General features: G+C 40.8%; 1 protein-coding gene across 10 annotated transcripts in view; it reads right to left on the reverse strand.

The window, feature by feature from the left end:
* The window catches only part of PTPN13 (protein tyrosine phosphatase non-receptor type 13), a 131569-nt gene extending 121386 nt beyond the window's left edge, over positions 1-10183 (reverse strand). For 7 of the 10 annotated variants that reach the window (XR_012628834.1, XM_074867535.1, XM_074867538.1 and 4 more), the window contains exons 1-2: positions 9519-10183; positions 9134-9258 (exon numbers count right to left, since the gene is read on the reverse strand). The gene's annotated coding sequence lies outside the window, so the exon portion shown is untranslated. Of the gene's footprint in view, positions 1-9133; positions 9330-9518 lie in introns of those variants that run through there. The other 3 variants (XM_074867539.1, XM_074867532.1, XM_074867531.1) reach the window with 2 other exon arrangements.
* Between the last annotated feature and the right edge of the window lie 2509 nt (positions 10184-12692).

The following is a 12692-nucleotide window of genomic DNA, read 5'->3' on the forward strand; positions in this document are numbered from 1 at the left end:
GATCTCTCTGGTATTGAGGTGCCCAAATACACAAGCTTCAAAGGAAGATTTCCTACTAAGCTTTTTTTAAAAAAAGGTTAAGGAAGTTTTCAGTTTGGAGGAGCTTCCTATTTCTTTTGGTGTTTAGAAGCCTAAGCAATATTCAATACAAGAAGTACTATACCAGATCAGACCACCCCTCCTACCACCCTTCCTTGGCAATCACTGGTTTATTGAGTTCCTGAGCTAAAGGTTAGAGCTGCACAGTCAAATCTAATAGTCACTAATGGTCTCTGTCCTGTTAACTTCTCTAATCCCTTTCTGAACACATTTACACTTTTACTCCACAATGACATTTTGTTCCAGTGACACAGCTATAATGAAGCAGCTCACAAAGAGTTTTTCTTTTGTTTGCTGTGAAGACAGTAACATAGCTTCTCAAATTTCACTGGAGAACATGCCAAGGGTCCTGAAGGACCAGCCACTCAGCAGTAATGTCTGCAGCTACCAAAAATAACAGAAAATGTTTTCTTCCACCAACCTTTCTCTACCACTTTCTTCCACTTCCAGCACACAAAAGATTTTCTGTTCTGAAGACAATGCATGCAAATAAAATTACAAAATTGTAATTAAAAAACTTTTAAAGATTTTCCTTAGTATTTTGTGAGCAAAAGAAGGAAAAAGTAGGCTTAAGTTTTTTTTCTCTACATAACATATTCCTCAAATTCACAGAGGATGGAACTGTAGCAGTGAACAAGGAAAATGGGAGAAAATTTTTCTTGCTGGAACTTTTGCCAATAAATTAAAGCAAACACTAGCACTAATATGATATAATAGTATCAAAACCTACTGAAAACAAACAAGAAAAAAACCCTAGAGTTAATTTTTACAATGTATCACACTCTTCTGAAACACCAGAGTCCTGTAACAATCATGGTGAGCATCCCATTTTAATTTGACACAAAGGAGTTTCACAAAGCTGTTTCAGTAAGTCAATTCTACACATTAGACCCTGCACTTAGAGCTCCAGGCCGATTTGGCTGTTCCACAGGTGATAACTGAACTGCAAAGCCACTCAATAAATGAGTCTATAGCTGATGAAACAAACTTTCATCACTGCCAACTAGCGAATCTTCATAATCGGATAATTTTTAAATTCTTTATTAAGGTCATTCAAGGGATTGCAGTGACAGGACACTGAAAAATTAAACTGTTTAAAATTTAAGGTTCTCGGGAATTGGCCTTTTTTGCTAAGCGTGTACATTTGTCAGATAAACAGCATCAGAAGAAACCTCTTTCAGTAAACATAAGTCTAAAGTTTTGGGTTTTCCTCAAAAACCTTACAGTGTCTACTTCTTCCAATACTTATTAAATGGATCATTATAGCAGACTTCCCAGGCAAATTTCTGATTTTTGGAGTTTGAACCATCTTATAAATAAAAAGGGATAAGGAGGAACAGCTCTAAAAAAAATAAAAAAAACAAAACCAAAACCCAACCAAACAAAAAACCCACATCACACAGCAGATAATTATTAACCCTTGAAGGCCTTAAACATGACCAGTGAGCTGGGAGACCCAAAAGTACTTGCAAGTTTGAAGGTCTGAAAACTCATTCCAACCTTTATCAGGGAGAAACCTCAGCTCACAGAAGCCTCCACCACCAGCATACGAGGTGACAGGGACATTCTGGTAAGGCACATAAACCTGGATTAGAGGAAACCAAAGGTGCTTCAGCACACCTTGAATGACCCCACCCTTTTTTTCTTCCCTCCCCTTCCCTTCTTTTCCCCACTTGCCTTTTTTAAACTGTGTGCGTCCTGCCAAAAAATATGTTTTTGCTAATGTTGTTTTCACCAGCTAGGCCTTTTAGGTCAAAGTCTTCCAAGTACTGTACAGGTATATTCTAGCTAGCTCGTTAAGTAACTTCTTCCTTTTTCAGATACAAGCCATTTAACATTTCACAACGGCTATTCCTGTGAGAGAACACTTTTTCTTAGTTTACAGACATATAGATATATACTGCATTGTCTATTATAATGTTGCAAATCAATAAGGATGTCAACAGCATTTGTATTCCACTTGCATCCTACTCAAATTCCTAGTGAAGTTCGCAGGAAGATTCTCATTGCTCTTCAGGGTGTGTCAGTTCAGATGCCAGACACCAGCATGCACAAATGTCAAAGCTACTTTTAAGATACCATTAAAATCTTGGTTTTCCCTAGATTGCAACAATTTTTTCAATATTTCAGTGTATTATTAGATGTGTTATAATTTTTTGCTGCTACTCCTTGTACAGACTTCTAACACTAATCACTAAGTGGACTTTTTCTGGAAGCATTTCTGAAGCTCTCCTTCAAATGGTTAAGAGGAAATTCCTTCAGGTGCACAGCACTGGTCCAAGAACAGAGAAAAGATGACTGAAGATATACAAGAACTCTAAAAGACAGAGTCTGTGAAGGCTGGACAGAATCTCTTTCCTCCTAAAAACCTATCTGAGATGACAAATCCTTTACTGAAAAGTGCAGACAGCTTACTGACAAATAAATCTCTGATTAATACATGCAAACAGGCAGTACTCCCTTATTTCCTGGAAGTCAAATGAATGTGAAGAAGTCCAATTTTGAGACTTACAGAAGATGAAAGCAAACTGGCTTCAGAAGAACAAACAAAAAAATGCACCTCAATAATTGAAAAATAGTTAAAACATACTAAGGCACTTGAAAGAAATATGATAACAAAATCTCTGAAGGAGAGAACAGTATTTATCACTGGCTGAAACATACCATTTAAGGAAGTTACATATAGACTTTAATTAGGCAGCTGGAGGGATAACTCTACATAAATCTAACCACACAATTGTCTAGTCAGCGACATACACTACAGAGATGTCTCTCAAAGTAACACATGTGCTCACTGACATTAAAAAGTAAAGAATAAGAGTAGCTATTGTACCACTGTATCAGTCACTTGCTTCCTCAGGATTCAAACTCTCAACTTAATTCATTGAAGGCAAATACACCTTTGCATTGACTTGGGAAAAGAAAGCTATTATTTCACTGACCATAATCCTAAGCGCTAGGAAGGGATTTTCCACTTAGTGATTTTACACTAGAGATTCTAAAAGGCAAAATATCCATCCCCTTTCCCTTCTCTAACTTTTCTCTCTGCTGAAACACTAAATTATGCAAAATCAGTAATAATATACTGTTGCACATGATAAATTGTGAAAATTGAGAAAACGAATCAGCAAGATTTTTTACAGTACTGATACTGTGATGAGCAAATTAGGTAGAAAATTTATATAAAGTTTATCTACATATGACATAGATAAAAATTAAACACTCCATTTTTTCATGCCCTACTACTTAAAGCAATATGCAAGTCCAAATCTTTCATCATTTAAACCTGACATGACTTTGCTAGGAAGCACAACAATTTCTAACAGTTTAAGTTTCAAAATCTAATTTAGCCCCCTCTTTAGTCCCTTTAATCTTTTAAAATTACAATATATAGAAGCAGTTAGCAGAAAAAGTCAACAGCCCCATCAAGAAAGATGGAACACATATAACACCAAATAAGGTTGCTTACAAGTTTGAAATTTTGTCTTTAATATTTTAACAGCAGTGTCCTCCAGGGTCTCTGAATACCTGCTGCACAGCAGACAAGGCTTTACAAGTCAAGTCCATATTGCCTTTCCCTGGTGACCTAAGAAAGCCGTGGAACCACCAGCATTTTTATTGGGGTTTTTAATACCCTCCTTGTAGCCACTCATGTTTATACGAAAACCTGAAAACACTGTAGCCAATCTACACACACTATTGAGATGCCAAATAAATTAATATTAAAAAGGGAAAAATCCTCATCGAAAACAAAATTAATCACTGGGAACCAATTCCCCTGCACAAACAGGGAGCTGCAAATGAGAGTGTCTATAACCCTTGAGATAATGAGATAAGCCATGTTCTGTCTGTACTCAGTAATAACTTAGAAAGCCTTTGCACTCAGTTCCTCGGGTTTTTTCTTCAACAGGTTTTGAGGGCCTGCCCACCACCTGAGTACAACATTAGCTATTACATGAATAAAAGTAAAGACAGACTACAGAATGGACATGAGACCCAGAGAAGCTTACATCTCCAAGCATGCAACTTTACTGTAAACATTATTTACATTAACAACTCTTTATGCCTTTCAACATTGATTCTGAAATAGCATCGAAGTCAACAGAGAATGCAACAATTTCTAATACAGTGGTATAACTACACTATTGCGATGAACTAGTATAGTTAGTTTTATACAGCACACGGTAGTGGTGGTAAGATTCCAACATACAAGGACATCTGCGAACCTACTAGGAAGACTGCTGTCATCTTGCTGCTAGAGAACATCAGCTGCACCTACATACATATACAGATGTAGTCAGAATAGTCAAAACAGCTTTTACAGCTGTTGTGATACTGGATATGAAACACAGAACCTGGTATTTCCACTGATTTATCCAGTAAGAGTCTAGCATTCATTATGATAAAAAGCACATTCTACCTTCAAAACATGAGGAATTTGTATGATCTAACAGCTTTCTCCTTTCAACAAATAATAGAGCAACAAACAAAATTGGATTTCAGGGAAAAGTCTGGTAGGAAAGAGCCTTGGTTTAAGTTCTCTTACTTGAGACAGAGTTAAACAGGAGCGTTTCCTACTAAACTCAGCATCAATTTCAAGCTTACAGAACAAATGTAAATCACCTGCAATGGCAATGTTCAAGAAAAGTCACCCAAACAGCCTTTCAGCTCAAGATTTTTTTCTTTCTAAATAAAACAGACTTCAGATATGCCACTTCTGAGGTACCTCTCTGCACACATGCCTGAAACCAAGTACCTACACTACATACAAATACTCAGTTAGAGAAGATGTCAACACCATATGAAAATCATTTTCAGATTCACTTTCAAAAATTTCAGCAAGCTCTGTAGGATATTCCCTTCCGTATCTCTCCCACAGCTACAGACAAATACTCTTTACTAAGACAATTTTCAAGAAACTAAAAAACTTCTTTATCCAGAGTTGGGAAAACACCCCAGAAAACCACGTCTTTCCTCTGACAAAGTGGAAGCACACAGAAATTGAAAGTCTTTTCATCTCAGAGTCTACTGAAGAAGTGAGGTGCTTTTTGACAGCATTGGACTAGTTCATGAAGAGGTTTGTGCTCAAATCCAAATTTGTACACTTAAATTTTCATAATTTGTAGGTCAGTCAATTCTTCTCCCCATGCTTTACTTATAGCTATGAAATGGGAGATAAAGCTTCCCTCTGTTTTGCAAGTGCCCCATCTCATCTAATTTAATGACAGACTGCTTGAAGCAGGAACAATGAGCTGACACAACTAGTCCTAAATCTGACATTACCCTGTCACCTACAAATCCTTAATAACACTCAACATCCTGCAAAACTACAGTATGCCCTATAAATACCAGCAATCAAAAATCAACAGTTTTAATACTAGGTCTCCTTTAATTCTTGACATATTACTTGCAGACATTTCTGTGGTGTATTAGATTTACATATAAAAGATAAAGAACAAGAGATGAAACCCTGAGAACAAAGCCTTCTCACCTCTGTCATTCTTCATAAGCTAACTGGAGCAGATCTCTATCCTGGCAATTGGATTTCAAATTCACAAGGCATATCATTGTCCCAAGGCAGCGTACTCAATTCATTGCCTTTTATGAAAGCATTTTAATAGATAATGATGCACAAAGAATATGCCTAGTTGCTCACCAGGTATTTAACTGGCATGGGTGAAAGAGAAGCCCGGATGAAATAAAAACGGCACCAAAGAGTCGTCTTCTGCCCTTCCCATCTGTAAATGCCAGCTTCCTTCACTACACTTCAGGAGGAGGTGGGGCTGGGAAACACTTCTTTCAGAAGTTCCACCCTTCTTTACAGATGCACAGATTTCATTAATAGTTAACTGGCGACATACAACATTAACTTACTCTGGTATTCATAGCTTTCCATCCACGCTTGTCCCATGGCAAGTGACAGCTTAGGGCAACTGCTAACAAATACTTTCTGCACCATGACACACTACCTCAAGACCTGCTTTTCACTCTCCCCGTCTCACTGACTAGCTCATTTTAAAACAGTAAAAGTCCAGTCAGTTCTTCTGTAAGCAGCGGAAAAAAAAAAAAAAAAGGGGTGACTGACAGAGCATGGGGCTGCTAACCAACACTCCCTCTCAAATGTCCAAAATGCGGCAGCCAGATCAATACTTGCACGTTCTCCGGTTTAACAGACTCCTGGCGAAATCACTTTGAGTTTTACCAATATCGCAGTGGACTAAAGGTTCTAGGCTTGGCGCATGAGTAAACTGGAAAGTTCTTCAAGAGAAAATCTTAAAATCCTTAAAGAGCTGATCTTACTCTTGTTCAAGTTACCAAGTCTTGAACAACCACTAGATAGACTCTTGAGTGTAAGGTCTCCTTACCTGCAAAGGACTTGGAAAAAGAGGATGCCTACATTAACCAGGCCCTCTGGGCCATATCATCGTGTATTTCAACATATAAATATTTGAAGCCATTTAATGTACAGCAGTATTCAGAGTCTTCAGTGATAAAGAAGAGCTTTGTCCAACTGACTGGCACTTCAACAATAAACTCCATTTAAGAGTCTGCCCAGTCTCACTTTATCTGTCTAATTACTTACCTCTCTTGCAGGAATAGCATGCTATTAAGGTCTGCTGATTAAAATTTGAAGGCACTTTGAAGATTTATTGTACTATACAACTGCTAATTATTATTGTTCATACCTGCATTCGGTTGGGAGGAAAATAGCTATACGCCAAATAATTTTCACATGTAAAAGTGAAAATATTTGCTTTGCTGTGCTCTTTAAAAAGTAAACAGATGACAGACATCACTTGCAGTCCTTCACTGTGATACTTACTCTATATTTGTAAGAACACATGGCTGAAGAAATCCCACCATAAAGGAAAAAAAAAAAAAAAAAGGCAAAAAACCACAACACCTTCCTTCCCACTGGAACAGGCAAATGCAACATTTGTGCCTTGGTAACTTCCCACCTGCAGGAATGAAATCGCCTCCCTTTCCTAGGTTTCTTCACTACTTCTCTTAGAGGGATCCAAAATGACAATGCTATGCACAAGTGATCACAGGCTCAAGATGACCAGTTACAGCCATTATTTACCACTCATCCATATCACAGCCCATTTTTACTTTCAAAGGCCTGTGAAGCTGTGAATAGACTACTGGATCCCATCCTCTCCATCCACTCTGTTATCCTGATGAAAATATGTGCTGTGCACTCACTTATCCCTTAACATTCAGCCCATCCTTTTCCCACAGATACTTCCTTGTTTCATGAATGCTCTTCCATCCACTCAGGTGTCCTCCAGTCTGTGCCTCTCATAGCTTCCAACTCCACTCAACAACCGTCTCACAGCGAATAAATATTTTTTCAATTAAGCCATTGTAACAACACTCTGTCTCCTTTTACATCAAAAGTATTTACTTTTACTGCACCTTTATCTTAAAAAATAAATCACGCTCTGAATAGGAAAAAAAATGAATACAAAACCCCTCATCTACACAAGGTTCCATTTTTTTTATCGTGTAACAGCAAAAGAAAAAAAAAGTCTCATTATGGGAGGAATATATGCTATGTGCTTTTTCAATCATCAGACAGGATTGTTAGGTTAAAAACAAGTAATAAAATATCTTTAAGAGTTAGACTACGTTCTTCTATCTCTTGCTGTCATTCTTTCCTAAACTACTGCTTACGTTGAAAAGCTGTTTATGAAAAGACGTGCTTGTTGGCAGATAAGACAGACACTCCAAGTGAAATACATATGCCCAACGTGAAAGCTGAACAGATAGGTACGTTTGATAGCACTAGGAGTGGTAGCGAATTCTGTTGTAACTGCTCTTCCAAAAGATTCTAAGACTAGATTTACTCTTTCCTCATCAGTATTCCTTGCACAAGAACCAAACTATTTAAGTTGTTTTCCTATTTGTATCTGTATCTTGGTTGATTCTAACTCTTGCAGAAGTGTCTTTAAAACATATTTCTGGTCATCCAAAGACAGACTTGCACAGGCAGAGTACCAGTCAGAGGCCTGATGCATAATTTGAACACAGAAAGCAGTCCTTCTCTGGAGTCATAAAATGTTAGCACTTCACTAGCCTGAGCCCAAACGAATGACCTGGCAGTCAAGACACCTAGGAATATACGTATTCAGTGACAGCTTTCTCACAGGAGGTTCAGCCCCCAGGAGAACGTCTGTGTATTCTGACTCAGTTTCACTATAGATTTTCATAAACCATGTTCTCTTCCCACCGAAGAAGCTTCATGAACTGATCCCAGTTACTGCTCCAGTTAGTTCCACAAGACTTTCATATTCCCTTCTCCAAAACTCACACCTTAATAAGATGGCTAGACGCAGATTACCTGCAACCAACCTTACAGTTTTCATGTCCTACATTTACTTCTGATCCCACCTACAAAACCAAACCGGTTCCCAAATGTTTCTCCAATAAACAGGAGGGGTACAAAGCAGCTCCTGGCGGTTCCCTGTGAAGTCACTGCCTTTGTTGTTTTAAACATGCAATTTAAAGAGAATGACACAATCTAGAATATGAGAGAGATTATTCTGCGGTCTGCGGAGGTGTCGATTGCTAGGAGATAAAAAGCCAATGAAACCTACGCTATTTCTCATCATCGGCCAAGAGATTTATACTTCATTTCTTTTCCTCCAAAAACCTGAATAAGGCAAAGCGTTCTCCTCTCCTGAGGAGTTCAGGGGGTTGCTTTGTTTGGTTGGCGTAAGCAAAAACGAGCCTTTTGCCGCCGGCTGACGCAAACCCCCACGCACGTACCGCTGTAAAAGCCCAGTTCAGCCCCAAAGCCGACCCGGGCAGGAAGTCCAGGGACAGAACCACCGCCACCCACCGCGCTTTGTGTGGCCTTTCTGCCCCACAGCTGCTGCCCTGCACCGGCCCCGCGCTTCGTCCCGTCCGCACACCTCCGCGGGCGCGGAGACCCGCGGCGGCCCGCTCCACCCCGCATCCCCGCCATAGATTAAACAGTCGCCGGTCGGCGAGATTCCCCCACACACACACAAACACAACGGCCACGCACCTCGCAGGGACGAGCGGCCCGGGGAGCCGCGGACCTACCGGCCGGTCTAGAGCCGCCGTCCGCGGGGATGGAGCCGAGGAGCGCGGAGCTTCGCCCTTCTCCGCACCAGCGGTTGCGGTCGGCGCCTGTAAGGGAGCGCGGGGACGGGATCAGAGCGGAGCAGCATCTCCCGCGCCGGTCGCCAGCCTCGTCGCCCCGCTCCCGCACGGCGAGGAGAGGGCGGGAGCGGCGGCGCTCCCCGCCCCGCGGCTCCCTCCTCCTCCCCTCCCCTCCCCTCCCCTCCCCTCCCCTCCCCTCCCTCCCTCCTCCCTCCCTCTCCCTGCGCACGGCCGGCCCGCCGCCAGCAGACGCCCCTCCGACCCGGCTGGCGGGCTCGGGAACCCACCGCGGCGGCCCGGCCCGGCTCGGCTCGGCCCCCCGACCCGCTCCACGCCGCTCCGGCAGCCGCTGCCCCCTCAGGGCCGCCAGCAGCGCGGGGAGGCAGCCGCGCAGCCGCCCTCCGCCCCCGACGGCCACTCCCTCCCTCCCTCACGCCCCCGAGGCGGTGGGGAAGCTGCTGACACAGGCCCGGCCCCGCCCTCTCCCTCAGCGCCCGGCCCCGGCCCCTTCCCGCCCTCAGCGTCCGGCCGCAGCGCGAAGGTAACTTGAGAATCGATTCGCTTGGGAGTAAACGACTCCGTTATAACGGCAACCTGTTCTTGGCCGCAAAGGCGTTTTGGTTTGGTTGGGGTTTTTTTTTTGTTTTGTTTTGGTTTGGTTTGGTTTTTTGAGGTTTTTTTTTTCGGGGATGATCTTAAATCTTGTTGCTCCCAGTCCGTGGCGCTTAAATTGGCGGTCTTGGTTCTCTTTCCTGTGTCGTTCCCTACCGTCCCTGAAGGCTCTGGCGGGATGGGGAAGGCAGGAGGGAGCCATCTCGTTTCCCATCGCTAGCCAAACTCTTGCTACATTGTTCGGGGGGAAAAAAGGGGGGGAAAAATGTGGCACAAAGTGAACTTAGACAAAACAAAAGCCTTAACGGCAAAGTTTTCAAATATGGCTTTTAACCTGGTAGACAAATTGTGGTGAGGAAAGGTCTACTTGGCTAGGTGAAAAGTTTTTCTAAAAATAAGGCTTCTTTTTCCACTTTGAATGTGAGATCTGCTGTGGGGACCCACTGACCGCTTGTGCCATGGGGTTGGAGCTTCTCCAGTGGGTTCGTCTGGGGTTTCTACACGAGCTCCCTCCTTTGCGGAGACAGATTGGGAAAGGAAATAGTCACAGGGTGGGAAAAATACTTTTAATTGCAAATAGTACTGTCACCACAGATGTGACCCCAAATTCAGGCTATGTGAAAATGAACTTTTTCAGAATGATAGTCTAGAACGTTTCTATTTAAAAAAGCCAAAACACATTTTTGTGGAAACAGTTGCTTTAGAGTAAATAAAAAATGTTTGACTGTAACTGTTTCATAACTGAACACCAATTCCTTTGTCCTAGCTAAAGTATTAAGGACTCAACATGAAAATGAGTCTGCCATAAGTAATAGTGTCAGTGACTTTGTGTAAGTCATAACAAAAATAAAGATTAGTAGTAGAACTAATTAACATCTTAAGAGGTTACAGAAATCTGAGATGTTGTTACTTGTGTAATTTAAATACTATTTTCTTGTAATACAAGTTCCCTAAGTTGATAGCTATCTACTTGCATTTTAAGGTGAACTGAATATATTGGTATCCACATTTCCAACAAGACCTCATTTTGTACATTGATAGATTCCTTGGCAAGGGCCTACCTGTTTTTTCTTCAGGTTAGTGTCTTACTGAAGTAAGAATTTTTGTAATGGATGTTGATGATCTGTAGTAGATTTTATCCTAAAACTGCTTCAATGCCTCAGGTCAATTTATAGTTGCTCTAACCCATGTTACTATATATTCTGTCTTTTTTACTGTATTTGAAGATGGAGCACAGAAAGAACTCTTTGTAGGAATATGGTTTTTTGCAAAGATACATTATTAGTTCAAGTAAACAGAATGAGTAAAACAGGACTTACAGATGTCTTAAAACCCAATCTACATAATAAGGCAATATTGTCTTCTAGTGCTAGAATATGCCTCTGAATATAGAAGTCTCCTCCCCAAAAAGTCACCTCTCTTAAAAGACTGCAAATTTGATTGTAATTTACTTTTCTCTAAAGACGATTTAGTTCCTTGTTCTTCATTCTACTAATGAGCATCTGTTTGGGACAGCATTTTCCTTAGCCTTGTAAATGTATGTGAATGCCTTAATAATTATCTCATTAGACTGATTTTTTTTTTTTTAAATTAACATCTTCAACAAGGAAACTTGGAGCTTAAGATCAATGAAAAATGTAATTTCTATCTTCACCTACTGTGCATTTTACAAGGATGCAAATACAGGGAAAAACATTGTCATAACTTTAGAAACTTCTTACATCGCTGACTAAAAGAAAGGCATAACTCATTGTGCACAGACTGGTGTCTCGGACTGCCTCCACTGTGGAAAAATGAAATGACTTTTGTCAGTGTGGTACTTCTGCCATTTATCGTGAACACAACACACGTTTACTGCAAAGATTGACATGCCAGTACTTAATTTAATGGATACCTGAGTGTAACTTTTTCCTTAGCTGTTCAGAGGAAGTTTCCACACTAACCAGACTTACCAACTTTAAATTTTCCTCCGCAGAGAGTGTCTGGCAAATATATATACTTCAATTACTCCACCATCAAAATCTTTCATCATTTACTCATCGCTTTTGCTTACTGTAGTGTAACTTTGCTTAGGAAAAAAACAAAAGCCAAATGACATTATCTACTGTTCTTGTTGAAACTTCCTTAACAAACAGGTGTGCCTCTATGTGTAAACTGGGGGATTCAAGAGCATCTCCAAATTCCTGGTTTGGGATGCATGTCTGGCTACACCTTGACTGCATATTAGGACAAAACCTGTACATAAACTAGAATCCTCCCTTAATCTCATGCTTATGAGTAACTGAGGAGTCAAAAATTGTGTGGCATGCTGCAGTGTACATGTAAAGGTCAGTTTAGAAGAAGATTAAGTCTGACTATTCACACCTTGAGACTAAGGAAAACCATAAAAAAACCCCCCAAACAACATAACTGCATCTTGGGGCACTTCACACACAAGTTCTTGGCCCACAAAGCACCTTCTTTTTAGGTTAGGCTATATTAGAGTATTAGGTGTTGTCCTTATGTGATCTAAAAGATGCTAAGGAAATTATGTGAGTTGCTCAGAAAGAAGCAGCAAAGAGAAATAGCTACCACAAAGATTAAATCTCTGAGAAAGATTAAGACTTAATACAGCAACTGTCTGGGATTTTCAAAAGCGACAATTAATTTTGGGTGTCTCTCAGTTTTGGTGCCCAAACAGGGACCTTATTTTCAAAAAGTACCCAGTGAGTGGTGTCTGAAGTTTGGCAGCTTGATTCACAAATCCCTTTAGAACTATGAGCCGTTTTATGTTCTTTGGCTAAATGACAATCAAGGGACAGGGAGAACACTGCCTACAAACATTTGATGAAGCTGAATGCCAGTGAGAG

The sequence above is a fragment of the Strix uralensis genome, chromosome 4, assembly GCF_047716275.1.
Source record: "Strix uralensis isolate ZFMK-TIS-50842 chromosome 4, bStrUra1, whole genome shotgun sequence".
Taxonomy (NCBI): domain Eukaryota; kingdom Metazoa; phylum Chordata; class Aves; order Strigiformes; family Strigidae; genus Strix; species Strix uralensis.